Here is a 16,727-nt window from a genome sequence, read left to right on the forward strand (position 1 = left end):
TGTTTGTTCCTCCTCATTTTGATGGGAACAACTATGCCTATTGGAAAGTAAGGATGAAAGCATTCCTGAAATCCATTGATGAAAGGGTTTGGAACTCCGTTGAATACGGATGGGAGAAGCCCGCTACTCCTGTGAGTGAGTGGCAAACTTCTGAGAAAGAAGCAGCAAGCTTCAATAGCAAAGCTATGAATGCTATCTTTAATGCTGTTTCTATGGAGGAATTTAAGAGAATCTCTAATGTTGAGGTTGCTCATACTGCTTGGAAAATCCTCCAAACTGTGCATGAAGGCACAAAGGCAGTTAAGATAAACAAACTGCAGCAATTAACTTCTAGGTTTGAAAACATTAGGATGTCTGATGATGAATCCTTTGATGAATTTATGCCACACTGAATGATATTGTTAATTCTGCTTTTAATTTGGGTGAAATCTATGATCAACCTAAGATTGTTAGGAAGATTCTTAGATCTTTAACTGAAGACTTTAGACCCAAAGTGACTGCCATAACTGAAAGCAAGGATGTGGACTCCATCCCTGTTGATGAGCTTGTAGGATCTCTTCAATCCTATGAGTCTGACCTACCTAAAGTAAACAAATCCAAATCAATGGTCTTAAGTCAGTTGATGATGTTGATGGTGGTGGATTTGATGATGAGCTCTCTGCTACAGAGATTGCCTATCTTGCCAAAAACTTTAAGAACTTTCTTAGGAATACAAATAGAAAGGCAAGAGGTACTTACACTGCTGAACTAGAAATTTAGGAAGAATGATCCCACTAAGGTTAACAATTTTGAAAAACCTAGAGAAATTTCTGTCAATTTCTAATAACTCTCTGGGTCCTCAGTGTTTTGGCTGTCAAGGGTATGGTCATGTGAAGTCTGAATGAGTCCTACATTCTTAAGGACTAAGGGTAAAGCTATGGCTGTAACCCTTAGTGATAATGAGGTTTCTGATGATGAGTCCGGTGGTGACGAGGATGGAAACTTCATTGCTTTCACGGCTACTGCTATAGTCAATGAAGGCATATCTGCTGAAGAGAACCCTTCTGATGGGGAACTCTCTGAAGATGCAGATCTTCAAGAGGCCTATAACAAACTTTGCAAAATTGCTGCAAAGGATGCTATGAAAGTTGATCTTGGCCTAAAGAAAATTGATTCTCTTGAGCTTGAAAAGAGAAATTTGCTTGTTAAACTGTTTGATGCAAATGAACTTTTGAATAATGTTAAATCTGAGAATATGCTTTTGCTTGATAAAGTTAGAACTTTGGAACATGATTTATCTGTTGCTAGATCTGCTAGTTCTAAACTTGATCACATGCTGAATGTTCAAAAGTATCCTTCTGATAAAACTGGGTTAGGATATGTTGAAAGCATCTTTGATACTGGACCACATTCCACTACTTTTGTTCCTTCTTCTTCTTCTGGACCTTCTGTGAGTGAGGTTGTGAGTGATACTGTCAAACCACCTGTGAGTGAGGTAGTTAAACCTGTAGAAGTTTCACCACCTAAGAAGACTAGGGTAGACTTAAGAGAATCTAAACCTAAGGAGCCTACCAAATCTAAGGACAAGATGCATGGTAAACCTGCGTGGGTTTGTCATTATTGTGGTAAGTCTGGACATATTCGTCCTAACTGTTACAAGCTTCAAGCTGATAAGAGAGCAAATAAACCAAAAGTGCCTGTGCCTCAAGCACAAGATCCTATGGCATTAATTGGTGAATTGGTAAAGGTGTTAAACCTTTATTCCAATCATGGAGTTGGGAATCACTCAAATGTGAATAAGAACTCCAATGCTCATGGTGCATCTAAAAAGTTTTGGATGCAAAAGACTCGAAATACTTGAGTCTTTCTGACATGGTCCTTGTGCTTCATTGCTCTATTCTTTTGTGACCATTGTTTTTTTTTTTTTTGTGTTTTCTTTGTTCTAGGACTTGCATTGCATTACATTCATGCATTTCATTCTAGGATTTATTTGTTTTCCTTTAAATAAAAAAAAAAAAAAAAAAAAAAAAAAAAAAGGAAAAGGAGGAAGCAAAATTTATGTTGAACATAATGTTCTTGATTTTTGAAAAACAAGGTTGGTCAATTTATTTACACATAACATGTCTTATGTACCTTGTTTAGCTTGGATGAGCTTACTTTATTGCACTTTACTAGTTTGAGCTTTGTAGTGCATGTTGTGTGGGAAAGATGTTTATGGTGTTTATCACTTTGTCTTAATCTTGAAGTCACATGTTATTTGACTGTCGGACTTGATCCTTTTGAGAAAGGCATAAATAACCATCTCACCACTGTTCACTAGCCAATCATGAACACCTTAGTGCATATCATAAGATTCTGTGCTCGAGAAAGTGTAGCACATGCACAAAAAGAACATAAGGTGTAGCCTCAAAATAAATTAAAACTGGTGTGTACTATTAGGCTTGATGCCAATTCACTTAATTCAAACCGGTGTGTACTATTAGGCTGAATGCCATCTCATGCAAATAAGAGGCAAAAATACAAGAAACTTACATGATTGCAAGCTTTTGTTCTAGGAGATGTGGGAGTTATAGGATGTAACTCTTTAGGTGATAGTCTCTTTTGAATTCTATGTGATGAATTTTGTAGACTTTGTGATTGATTGCTATTCACATATCACCTCACATGTATCTCAAGTTTTTGCTAGTATCACACACGACACAAGTTACTCTTTGTTAAACACTGTACATGCTAGTGTGTGTTTTTGGTCTGACCAACCAAGTTTGAAAATATCTTGAGATTTATGCACAACATATTTGTTGCTTGAGAAAATATAATGGGAGGTTGATTGCAATTTGTTTAAGAATATTGGGTTCAAAATTTTGGGTTTTTGAAAAAGCATTCCATCTCATACTCATGCATTTTGTTTCTTCAATTTAATGCTTTGAGGAGTTATTTTCAAAATTCGGCTTGTGTCTTTCAAAAACTGTGATTTTTCCAAAATTTAGTGAGCCTCTGCCCATTTCGATCGATCCAACCTAATTTTCGATCAATCGAAAAAGTGCTCTCATTTGTCTTAAAATGACTGTGCTTTTCGATCGATCGAATGTATTTTTCGATCGATCGAATATCGTGGAAAAGCTTTTTAAAAGTTCAGTTCTGACTTTTTCAAAGGTGCTATTCAAATTTTTTTCAAACTTTTCTCTCTCTCCGCGTTGGCTAGGCTCCACACCTCAGGATTTTTGTCGTTTTCCTCCGTTGTTTTTGCAAAATCTCTCTTTCCTCAAGCCGGTAAGACTCTTTTGCCCTTCCTTTTGATGTTATTTTCATTATTTCATGCATAAATCCATGCATTTAAGGGTAATTTTCGGACTTGATTCTTTTTGGATTTTCTGTTGATTCAAACCTTATTTTATGAAATTGATCATTGGGTTTTTGTGGGGACACATTATATTAATGATCCTTGGTGGTTAATTTGATCAATTTTGTGTTTTGTGAAAAATTGAAAATTCTAGGGTTTGTTCTTGATCCGAATTGGGGCTTTTGTTAAATTGGGTAGAATTTGATGAAATTGGCTTGTTGTGTTGGTGTAATTAAGCATTATAATCTATGTGCTGTGTTTTGTAATGCTTAATTCATCAATTTGTTGCAAAATTTTCAAGTGGTTTTTCAAATTTTTGGGATTTTTGATAGAAATTCCTTGTTCAAGCCAATTTTGTCCAATTACTCTCAATTAAACTTAATTTGTCACTGCATTTAGATCATGCATCACAACATTTTATTGTTCATGCATCATATAGATTTTTGTTCTATATTATTTATTGTGCTAATTTGCAGTCTGCCCTTGGTTTTGTTTTCTCTTGTTTCTTTGTGTTTTTCTCTTTGTGTCTCTGTCCTTTCCTTAGCACTATGCCTAGGAAAACTAGAGCCCGTAGGAGTGTTCCCTCACCTTCTCCTTCACCCCCTCCATCCTTTGATAGTGAGAGGTTTCCGAGTGAGGAAAACCAAGAGACTTTTGAGAAACTGACCGTTAAGAGAAAGATTTGGGCTGAGCGTTCTGTGCTGTTAGATGAGCTTGATCCTGCCATTAGGGCAAATTTTGAGCGTCGGGGTTGGTTACCCTTGGTGGATGTTTCTGATCCTCCTCCACCTTCTGCCTTGATTAGAGAGTTCTATTCGAACATCTCTATCCGCGTCTATGATTCCAACACTCTAGTTAAGAGTTGGATACGAGGCGTAGAGTACACCATTACTCCTCGGGTAGTGGCTGATGCTCTAGGGGTACCTTTGGTCCAGCATCCTGTCTATCCTTATGATGAGTCTCCCGAGATTAGCGATGTTTTGTCATACGTCACTGGTACTACTGTCCAGTGGGGTTCTGATCCTCGGATCACTTCTGCTGAGCTCTCTGGGTTGCACTATCTGTTCTTTCGGATAGCTTGTCATTCGATCTGGCCTATTTCCCATGTTCACACCATTCCTCTTGAGAGGTGTGTTTTTCTGTACGCTCTTGTTACTGATGCTCCTATTAGTTTTCCCCATCTTTTTCTTCGTTCTTTGAACGAAGTTTATAGGAGTTCATCTACTGCTCATGCTCTTGTTCATCCTATTTTCATTCATAGGATTCTTCTCTTTCTTGGTCTTGATGACTTTCCTTCCTCTGAGCCCGTCCATGTGATAGGACCTTTAGGTGCGTCTTTTCTTAGACAGAGGGCCGCTCATCTTCGAGCTGGTTCTAAACACCCTAGATCTGAGCCCTCTAGTAGTGCACCTCCTCCTTCTTCTTCTGCAGGTATGGCTGGTGAGGATATTCCTATTCCTGTTGGTGATGATGATGCTGCTGCTGATGTTCCTCCACCTCCTTCGGCCGACTTTGATGTTCGTCGTACTTTGGAGACTGTCATGACTGTTCAGCAGGCTCATGGTCAGATTTTGGTGGACTTGCTGGATGAGATGCGTGCTCTCCGAGCTGATCTTGCGCGTCTTCATTCACCCTCACCACCTCCTTTTGATGGCGACTTGTGATTGCCCTTTGGCATTCCGTCACAAAAAGGGGGAGTGGAGTTTTGACTTGTAGTAGAGTTTTTGTTGTTAGGGGGAGATTTTTTTTGTTTTAGAGGAGCTTGTGGAAGTTTTAGATTGTATCTATGTGCTTCACTTTGTATATCATTTTTGGGGATATTCATGTTAGGGGGAGTAACATTGATTGATATACATGATATTTTTTATTGATTCTTGTTGCTTTATGATTCACTGCGTATTGATTTATATTTATGACTTGTTCATTTTTATATGTCTTTATTTTGTGTTGTGTGGATCTTACAAGAATGTTATACCTGTTGTTTTACTCTTTACTGTCACACATGCGTTTATGCGTTTGTTGAGTATTTCAGGATTATACAGGTTGATTCAACTAAGCTGCTGTCTACACTTGCAACTATGGATAGTAGTTAGGCTGAATTGAATTTTATGAGCATTATCTTTGTAAAGGGCTTTTTATTTGTAAAACTTTGAGCTGTTAATTAGGGTTTTGTCACGGATTGCCAAAGGGGGAGTTTGTTAGGTTCTAAGGTCTTAGGATTTTATGTATTTAGAACTCTAATTTGTAATGTTGGCAAACCATGATCAAAACATTGTATGGTGTCTTCTTTAGACTTGCTCAAAGTTGGTTTAATATTGTAAAGTTGGAATCGAGTGGCTGCAGAAGTACTTGGGACTCTCGGCCTGGCTCGATCGATCGAAGAATAGACTCGATCGATCGAAAATCGCACAGGTTGAATTTTCTGCAGAATTTCCAACTCAGCCCTACTTCATTAAACGTTTAGGGTTTTATGTTTTTACCCTAGGTATATAAATAAAACCCTAGCCACGTTTTTGAAGGTTGTCCATATTGTATTGTTGCTCATACATTGCTGTTTTGTGTGAATCTCGTGTGAGATCTTTGAGGAGCTTTCCTTTACACAAAACTTAGGGTTTTCATGGTGGAGATTATTTCAACATCTTGAAGATCATTACTGTTGCAACCATTGGAACTTAAAAGAAAAGCAAGCGGGGAGCTTGTAGCTGATTGAAGAATTCAAGAAAGAAGTAGTCCGTGGATTCGGAGCCTGCGCGTGGTCGTGTCAGGAAGTTCTACTGGTGGGTAGCATTAGGAAGTCGAGCGGGGAGCTTGTAGTCCTTTTGTACGAACTTCAATTCTTTCATAGTGAATTCAGGTTAGCCTTGAGGATCGGTGGGTCAAATCCTCCCCAGGTTTTTACCGTGTGGTTTCCTGGGTGATCATATCTTGTGTTATTTATTTTCCGCTGCATTATTATTCTTGATATGATTGTTGGATTGTTTTAACCTAGAATTGCTTAATTTGACTAAGTAACAACTTGGCTAATTAATCTAGGCTACGCAATCTGTGTGTTTAAGGGGTCTAAATTTCCATCAAATGAGTTTTTCTTGAAATTTTGGGTTGGGTTCTCACTTAAATGTGTTCAAAATGTCATACATTGCATTTCATGTGCATTAGAATGGTATTTTCATGCATTTAGATGTGTGTTTTCTGATTGTGTGCTGGTAGGCTTGGATTGGGTTGAGCCCATGATGCTTTTTAATTTGCATGTCACATGTTCATGCATTCCCCATGCATACGTACTCATTGTTCAATATATTTGATATATGTGAACTATTTTGGGGCTTTTCTGATTGTTTCCTTCTCTATCTCTTTCTCATTTTGTTTACGTTAGTAGTGTCTATGACACCTAAGCGTAAATCCACTCCGGCTTGGAACCCTCTATGTTCTGGAGCTTCTTCATCTTCTTATTCTACTCTTCTATATCTTTGGTTCCGTGATGGTGATGCCCATAAGGCATTTTCAAAGAACTTTTCTAAACGAGGTGTTCATTCGGAACGCCAAGTCATTTTGGCAGACTTCACCGACACTGACCTTCCCTCTGTCATTCACAGTAGGGGATGGGAGTCACTGTGTGCCATCCCGGTCACATGTCCTCTCGTGCTTATTTAGGAGTTTTACTTCAACATGCACGGGATCGATTATTCAGTACCTCTCTTTTTCACTCGCGTTTGAGGTACGCGAATTCCTGTCACACCACAACTAGTTGCGGATGTGCTTAGAGTTCCTAGGATAGAGTTTCCTGACTATCCTTCTTGTGAGCGTCTGAGGACTGTGTCCAAAGATGAGCTCATTTCTGCTTTTTGTCAGCACCCCGTTGATTTGGGTGAGCATCAGTATACATCATGTAGACCTTTTGCTAAAGGTCCTAGATTCTTAAACATGGTGATGACTTTTGTACTCCATCCATTCTCTCACTACAACTTCATCACAGAGCCTATTGTTCGATTTTTGTTATCTCTTCTTGAGCAACTTACTATAGATTTTCCTTCTCATTTCATCCTCTCTATCATAGATGGTCATTTAGATTCAGCTTCCCGTGATAAGCTCATCTTTCCTTTCGCTATCACGAGGATCTTATGCCATTTTTCTATCCCTTTTCCTGTGTCTGACCACTTCACACACATCTGTGCCATAGATACTGCTACCGTAAAATGTAGTGAGGCTCAATTTAGGTCGAGATAGACGGATTCCACTCCTCCCTCCTGTTCAGCTCCATCCAAATCAGCTCTATCTACATCTGCTCCTTCTTCCTCTATGGGCGATGTATCTCTAGGAGACATCATGGCGCAGTTGCAACGCATGGATGCTCGCCTCGATACACTCTCCACTGAGTTGTATCAGGTGAATGTTTGTGTTGGTCATATTGCACGACGGCAGGCGACCATGGGTGGTTTTGCTTCTGAGGCTACTCCTTCACCACCTCCTCTTGCAGCTTTTGACTCTGAGGATGATGATGATGATGGTGATTACGATTACGCATCGGATGATGATGATGATGGAGATGCTAGCTCTACTGATGAGATGTCTAGATGACACTCTACCCTTTGTCACTCATGACAAAAAAGGGGAGTAATTTTGGGTTATAAGAGTAGTCATCTTTGGGGGAGAGTTAGTATAGGACATTTTTGTTAAGGGGAGTGTTGATATTTGAGGGATGTAGTGAGGTTTTGATGTATCTTTTCTTTTCTATTCTTTATAGATACATTTATCTTGTATATGAGGTCTTGTGACCAGTTTTACATACATTGTACTTATTTTCTCTCTATATGTGGATGTATGTTTCTTTCGCCTCTCTCTTCATGTGTTGTTTCTTCTCTATCTTTATACACATGTTCATTATACATGTATGCAATCTATTATTTCTGTTTCACACAGGATGCCTTGATGAGTTTTGTTTAAAGTGTTTCAGAAATACAAGCTGTCAAAGTCTACTTGCCATAAACTCTCTTTTTGCAAAAATTTTCAAGGCTTTATGTTATGATAGATTTTATTTTATTCAACTAGTGAATATGAGTTGAATGATTTATGGCTTCTCTCATATGTTCATTTGTTTGTTGTAGTTTTGTCACAAATTGCCAAAGGGGGAGATTGTTAGGACATATGTGTTTTCACTTGTTAAGAACATATGTCACTTGTAAGGTTGAAATTTATCAACGATCTTGTTGGATTTATTCCGTGCCAATTTGCTTGTAACTTAAGCACTTAGTAACCCTATATTTAGGTGGGATTATTGTAAGGGTAGTGTGTGAGAAGATGTGAAGAAAAGCTCAAGTATGTGCAAAAAAGTAGAGTTTCGCGGCTAGGACTTGCGGCTGACTTACGGTTGGCAAGTTGCCAAATGCAGACATGTGAGAAGTACATAGGGAAGCTGAAGGGTCGCGCCGGCTGTCGTAGTACAGGACAAAAGTCCTAGGCTGGCCAGGTCGTTACGTCGCGACTTGAACTCGAGACTTGGACAAGCTGCAAGGTCAAACCGCCAATCAGCCCTGTTTGGCAAAAACTGTCTCTTCGTATTCCAAACACACACCACTATATATAGACCTTTATACCCACTAAATTGAGAGAGCTTTCAGAGAGAATTTTGTGAGAGAAACCCTAGAAAAAAACAAGATTGCCTCATCCCCAATCTTTACCTTAGAGACTCTACAAATTCTTCTACTCTCTTCCTCTCCATTGTCACATCCTTGAGAGGTCATTGACCAAATCCTTATCGCACCACACCCACGTTTGTGAGAAAGTTCATTTGGTGCTAAGGGAAGCAGTTTGGAAGGAACCAATATACATTGGTTGATGCTATGATCTAGTAGCGAAATCCGGAAAGCTAAAGAAGAAATAGGTTCGGCGTAACCTCGTTGGAGCAAGAAGCTTGGAGGGCTTAAGTACTTGGGTAGATTAGGCTTGGAGGGTCTTCTGTTGTTCATATATCTCAACTACATTCTTTAGTAGATTATTTGATCACTTGGAGGGTAGCGGAGAGGTTTTATACTGAAGACTTCGGTTTCTTCTTCGATAACACATCATGTGTTGTCCATGTGTTTGCATATTCTTTCCCTTTATCTTTGCTTTATATTTACTGCTATGGATGTGTTTATATTTGACATAGATTTTTTATCAATTCTGTGATTGGCTTATGTTCATGTTCCGCACATTAATTGTTTGATTATAAGCTTAAATTGATATTTTATAATTTGGGGTCTAAACGTTCAAGGGTGTTTTAGACACATATTGAATATTCAATTGGTATCATAGCGGGTACACTCGCTGTGGTTTAAATACCTGAGTGTGATCCTTGACCCTATTTGAGATGAACCGGTCTCAGTCGCTCAATTTTCACCATTTTTTGATGGTAACAATTATGCCTTCTGAAAAGTTAGAATGAGAGAATTTCTATGCTTTATTGATGACACCGTATGGGATGCGGTTGGAATAAGTTGGACTAGGCCGGAAGCTGAAAAATCCACCTAGGATGAGGCAACTCTTGCGACAGCCAATGCTAACAGCGAAACCTTAAATGCTATATTCTGTGGTGTGTCTCCAGATAAATTCCACAGGATATCTCACATAACAGTGGCCAAGGAAGCTTGGAAGATTTTGGAGACAACTTATGAGGGGACTAAGAAGGTGAAGGACACAAAGTTTCAAATGCTTACCACCAAATTTAAAGAGCTTAAGATGGGAGATGATGAGCCCTTTAATTCGTTTTATGGGAAACTCAATGAAATTTTGATTGCGAAGCTCAATCTTGGTGAGAAGATTAAAGATACTAAGGTGGTGAAAAAAATTTTGAGGTCCTTACCAAAGAGCTTTCGAGCAAAAGTCACAGCTATAGAGAAAAGCAAGGATTTCAATGAAATTAAGCTCCAATAGCTCATTGGGTCACTTTAAACGTATGAGCTTGGACTGCCTTCCTACAAGACGAGTAAATCGCTTGCTCTTAAAACCATCACCGAAAGAATGGATGATCCTTCCGAAGAAGATGGAGTGGAGAAGGAAGTAGCGTACCTTGCCAAAAACATCCAAAAATTTCTAAAGGTGAAGAATAGTGGGAAACCATTCAACAGAGGGAAATTTTCATCTTCAAGAGGTGATAGGAAATAGTTTACGAGGAAAGAAGGGAAGGATGTTCAATCTCCTTCGGACATTGTGTGTTTTGAATGCAATGGTCATGGGCATCTCAAGAAGGAGTGTCCCAACTTCTTGAGAGTAAAAGGCAAGGCGTATGCCATAACGCTGAGTAATACAGACTCTTCAAATTCTGATTCTGAAGAGAGCTGTGACAGAAAAGGAAACTACTTCGCATTCATGACTATTGCACATGTAGAACCCTCGGATGATTTGGGTTCACTTGTGAAGGAGCTTGGGGAACATTTTGATTTGGAGTCTATTGGAAAAGTTGAGGAGTCTGAAGATGAGGAAGTTGAAAAAGTAGTGGGATTGCAAGAGACTTACAACTCACTCCTTGAGAAGACCGGTGAATATGCTAAAGTGGCTTATGTAGCCATTAAGAAGATGAAGAGGGCTGAGGAAGATTACAAAAGTCTTCTAGCACGATACAAGGAGGCGAAGTGTGAAATTGAGACACTAAACGGTGAGCTGTCGGAAGCTTATACCAAAGTAAGATTTCTTGAGCAAGATGTGATGCAAGCTTATGCTAAGATAAAGAGAGTCTCCTCCCAAAAGTTATAAGATGTTATTTCATCTCAAAAACCTTCCTCAGACAAGTTTGGGTTGGGTTACACTGGAGGGAGTAGCACATCAGCTAAGGTCGTCAAAGAAGTGAAGTTTGTAAAGGCTAAAGGGATGATTGTGAATAAGTCTATTCCTGAGAAAATTAAAGCTGAGAAGATGAACAATGTGGCTGATCAACGGGTGTTCAATAAGTCCCATAATCAATCAGAATCCAGATATGGTGCTAGGGGGAGATCAGTTCCAAGATCACAACAGGGTCCTAAAACTGATTTTGTTTGTCACGACTGCGGATTGCAAGGACATACCAGACCCAAATGTCAAAAGTTAAGAGTAGACAACAATGCAAGTGCACCACGGTCACGAGGAAGAAGAAATGACATGAGGTCTTAGGGTGGTGAGCAACCAAGAAGTCAAAACTGTGATCTAGGAATGATGGACATGATGAAGATGATCAGTGCCTTCACCAATTGCCTGGAAAGCTTCACACGAAGGTTTGACAATTCCAACTCTCGTACCTGATCCGTCAAGGATATCACCCCCAAACGCACGTGACGTGTGGGTGACAAAGGGTACTCATGTATAAGCATTACAACATGTCCATGCATCAATACTTCCCATGTTTGCGAACATGCTTGGTTGTGTGCTTCTTGCTAGTATTTAGATTGTTATTTTGTGTGTGTGTGTGTTTGTCTTTCGTTCAAATGTTTTACATTTTTCTGTTATGTTTTTTGTCAATCTTTTACTGTTTTTGTGTCAAAAAACCAAAAACACATAAAAGTAGAAAATCCAAAAGTTTGATCGACTTTGTTGAGTTTTGTCTCAAAGCATGTTTTGCCTTGTACCTTTGTACTAATGGCTTTGCGCATTTAACGAGTTTATCTTGTCTCTCATGCACTCATATTATTGTGGAAGAAATTCTGAAATCTATGTGACTATTATAAATAGATCTTCAACCCTGTCATGAATGACTAGTGAATGGTTTTGTTGATCTTGAGACATGCATAGACTCATGCCTATATGGCACATGCATGCTTTCTCAATGGATTTTAAGTTGCACCACTACGACGTTCTTGCTACTGATGTACAGGTCTATTATATTGGATTGCTGCATTGTTCAAAAGCTACTATTGCATTATGGCTGCATCAATCAAGTATTACTGTTGTATTTAGTGATGAAATACTTATTGACGTATTGTAATAATTAATCAGTAGTTGAAATTTACAAGAGATGTGAAATGGTTCCTCTTTTTTTTTTTTTCTTTTTTTTTCCTTCCACACATTGTATAATACATTTGATTAATCAAAATTATAATTTTGTTTTCTTATTATTTCTTCCTTCTCCCCAGTTAGATTTCTTTCTTAGGAAAACATTTAAAGAATATAAGTTGCTTTGTAAGGAATACATTTAAAGATAGAGCATAACAAATAAATAAAATAAAATATTCCCGCGCATTGCGCGGGTTAAAATAAAGTATTACTAAAAGCTGAAGCGTAGCATTTAATGTTGCTACGCTCACATTGAGCCACATCAGCAGCCATGCCATTCCCACCTTTTTTTTTTTATTTTTTAATTTAATTTTAAAATAAATTTTATCAATTTTAAAATGCTAATAAAACGAAAATTATTTCCAGCCCTATCTCTAATTTAAAGTCCAATTCTTATACATTTAATTCCACTATAAAGCCCAAGCCCCACCCAAAACCTTTTCAACTGCATCCCATTGTCACATCTGATGTTTTTTTCACGATTACTATTCCCTTTCCTTCTGTAACATGATTCAAAATCCTATACCCCACGTTTTGATTCATTATTTCAGGTTTAGTCCCTTCCCCTTCCCTACCTTTTGATTCTCATAGTTTTAGCTTCTGTTCTACTGTTTCACTCACGGTTTAATCTTCCTATTCTACGGTTTCAGCTTCTGTTTTGGCTTCTAACGACAGCCTCTCTTTCTTCCTTCCTTCTTTCCTCTCCTCACATTTATATAAATACTGACATAAGCAGGTGGTTCAATTGAGGTATCCCTACATCCCAATTTCTTTTGTGCTCTATTCTTTTGCTTGATGGTTTTTTTTTTTTTTCCCTTTCTACATTTGTTTCTACCTTGGGCATTGAATTTGTTTCTACCTTGGGCGTTGAATTTGTTTCTAATGGCTTATTTAATTGGAGCATTGCTTCTTTTAGGTATGTTCATTATGATTTTCTAGCTATATTGAATCTACATATTAAATCTGTCATCTTTTACTAGAATTGGCCAAAAAATTGGCGGGTTGTTTTGAAACCTCTTGAGTCACATCCAGGATTTTTAATCATGCAAGAGAATGTGCAGTCATATTATAGTACCAAGTGACTTGGAATGTCAAGATTTTAGTAGCTTTCCCTTGTGTGAGTTGTGACCCCTAAAAGAATCATGCTGTATATATCTATTTTAATATTCTTCAATACTTGAGATACTTTTTCTATGGATTCTTTAGTACAAGCAGAGTAGAAACCTGGTTCTCCAATATTTATGTGCCGCCTTAAACTACTGACTTTTTTAAACCCTTCAAATACGTCCTTTTGTACTCCACTATAATAATTAATTTAAAAGAAAAGAATCTGAATCCTATTTCTCTTTCCTATGAATCATAGGTTATGATGTTACTGAAGATATTTTTGAAATCCTCTTATCTCTTCTTTTTTTTTTTTTTTGGCCACCATCTACTCATATATTATATATCACAATAAATTAAAAGCCTTCTTTTGGAAACAATCTTGCCTTTTTATTTTTCTTTTTCTATCTATGCAGAAATTTCAATAAAGAAAAAAATGTAAGATTCTTCACATTTACAATATGTTACAAAATATGTATGTGAGTGGGAAATTTATTTTGCTCTCTAGCTAAGGAACTTAATCTAATATGGATGTTATTGTTCAGCTGATGTATAGGTCTTGTAATTGTAAAGCCATAGTCATATGGAACATATTTTTGTGTAGGAGTGGGAGCAAATTTCATATTCATAATGCAAAAATTACAGAGAATTCTTAAATAAGCCACTCCATAGATATTAGGGATTTGCATAATTGTTAATTGCTGGATCTTCTGAAAGGTATTCCAATGTCTAGGATTAAATCTCCTCCACCCAGAGGACAACTTTAAACCATGGACAATCAATATGACTATAGAATCTGGTAAGTAGAAAATATGCCTCTTAATATGTAGTGATCCTACTTAAACCCCAAGAAATGGTTCATTCTATATAATATTATTCAATGTATTTAAAGTATCAAAGCTAGTAGCCACTAGCTCGGAAGTAACTCCAAGTAATAAAGTTTTAATTCCTTCTTTTACTGCCTTTAGTTTTTAATTAGCTAGGAATCCTGTTGAATGCGCAATAGGCGTGTGAGATATTCTTCCTTTGAATTCAAGTCACCAAGACAGACTTCAACACTTCAAGAATCAAGTCAAGAAACTTCCCCAGACCAATCCTTCACCCTACAACTCCTCAACTACATCCTTGAATTAGTATATGCAGAATTGATACCTTCATAGCCCCATCCTAAACACTTCTACTATCTACATATTTTTTTACTTATTCATTTTTCTTTTTCAGGCAGGTAATTCATTGAAACAAATCTAAGAAACATTTAGAACACATATTACAATTTACAACCAATACATTTCACATGTTCCATTTTGTTTTATTGGTAAGTTACAAACGTACCTAGCAAGTTTTAAAATCTTGACCCCACCTTTCAACTAATTATTATAGGAGAAGGAAGTGTCAATTGAACTATATTTAAGCATGTATTTTGATGAAATATGTACTGATTGCCATGTTACTTTTTGCTTGAAATGTTCGGGTTTCTTTTTTTCCTATTGGATTTTTTTTTTTTTTAATAAATTTGCATTGAACAACTTGCTAAATACAGGTTTTGTTACAAAGCATGGTATAATACATCAACTTTCTGATCATATTTGCATTTTGGAGAAGTGTGTGAGTGTGGTTTCTATGATAGGTTACTTTCCCTATATCAGTATATTGTCTTTGAAGGAAATTGAGTACTTTCCTTAAACTTGACTTTAGCTGAGTCCACTTTAGAGATGTATTCATGAAAATAGTACGCTTAAATGGCCATAAATATCTGGAGTCAAAACGTTTGCATCATTTTCCATATATGTGAAATCAGCAAAATAATATCATAGGCCATCAAATTTGATATTGTTAGTAGATCTATAAGATTTCCTAAAGAAAATTTCCCAATACAGCATTTATACCTGTAAACTTTCATTCGAACCAGTGTATCTTGCCACAAGCTGTGATGCAGGAGCAACATCAGAGTAATTCCATAGTATCCCATATGCCTTTTGGGATGTGATTTTACAAATTCTCTTTTGTAGCTCACAATAAATAACTTAAGGGCATCAGCCATGTATCATATGCCTTTTGGGAAATCCCATTGTTGCCCAAACAATTTATGTAACCAAAAGAAATAGGACATTGTTGAATGAGTTGCTTTGCTGGGAAATCCCATTGTAAATAAAGTTGGATTGTCTCTTCAAGTGTGTCCAACTCTCAATTATAAATAAAATGAACATGCTATGCTAAGATTTTTTTTTTATTTTTTATTTTTATTAGCTTTTGGTTGTGTAGGTTGTTCATATTTGCTACCAATTTAATATGGATTATCTATTAAATTGCAAGTTCAAAAGCTGGTATACATAGTCAGGTATCTCTAAATATCAATTAGAAATTGATTTTTAGGTGGGTGTAATCAAATGGCTTTCTATAATTTGATTGAAAAATGATAATTAAGCCAAAACATTCGATGATGAGATGTTGCTACTTCTGGAATTGTTTCAAAGACACCAATCAGAGCTTGAATTTCTATGAGGTTGAATATGTGTCATTGATTAGTGAAATGGATAGCTTAGGAGAGAATAAAAGTTAAGGGGAATAAGGGTCCTCCAGTTGTCTTTGTTGGGTTCATAAATTATGAACTGTAAAAGAAAAAAAAAATTGAAAGAAAAAGAAAAAGAAAAAAGAAGGCATACATAGCATGTAGGTGAGAATTCGGGGCAATGCTAAAATAGGTAGTGGAAGCTTTTAACATAGAGAAAGAGTAAAAATAGAGGGAGATAAAAAATAAAAAATAAAAAAATGAGGTTTGTCTAAAAAACGAGGTTGGATTAAGTATTTGGGTTGGGTCTTACCTTGTGATGTTTTCATTATTAATGGAATTGCATAAAGGCTAGAATCTCCAAATATTTTTAGAAAAAAGCTCTTCAGGTTACTTGTGTGAACTTACTATAATATTTTTTATATTATCTTTTGGTTTTGTAGGTTGTTTATATTTTCTACAAATTGATTACGAACTATCTATTAAATTGCAAGTTCAAAAGCTGAATTGTTTCTTCAAGTATGTCAAACTCTCAATTATAAATAAATTGAAAAGGCTATGTTAAAATATTTTTATATTATCTTTTGATTTCTACAAATTTATTATTCATTCAAACATAACTTCGAGGGTTGCCTCATACCTCAGGATCCCAGTGTTCTAGAGAGGCTTTGCTTTTCGTATGTATTAGACTTTGCTTTGGTGGGTTTTTTTTTTTTTTTTTGCCTTTTATATGTATATATTAATCAGAAAGACTGAGATGTGGATTTGGATCTCTCATTTATATGTTAGTTGGTTGAA

This window comes from Quercus suber, unplaced genomic scaffold (genome assembly GCF_002906115.3).
Source record: "Quercus suber isolate HL8 unplaced genomic scaffold, Cork oak 2.0 scaffold_42, whole genome shotgun sequence".
NCBI classification, from domain to species: domain Eukaryota; kingdom Viridiplantae; phylum Streptophyta; class Magnoliopsida; order Fagales; family Fagaceae; genus Quercus; species Quercus suber.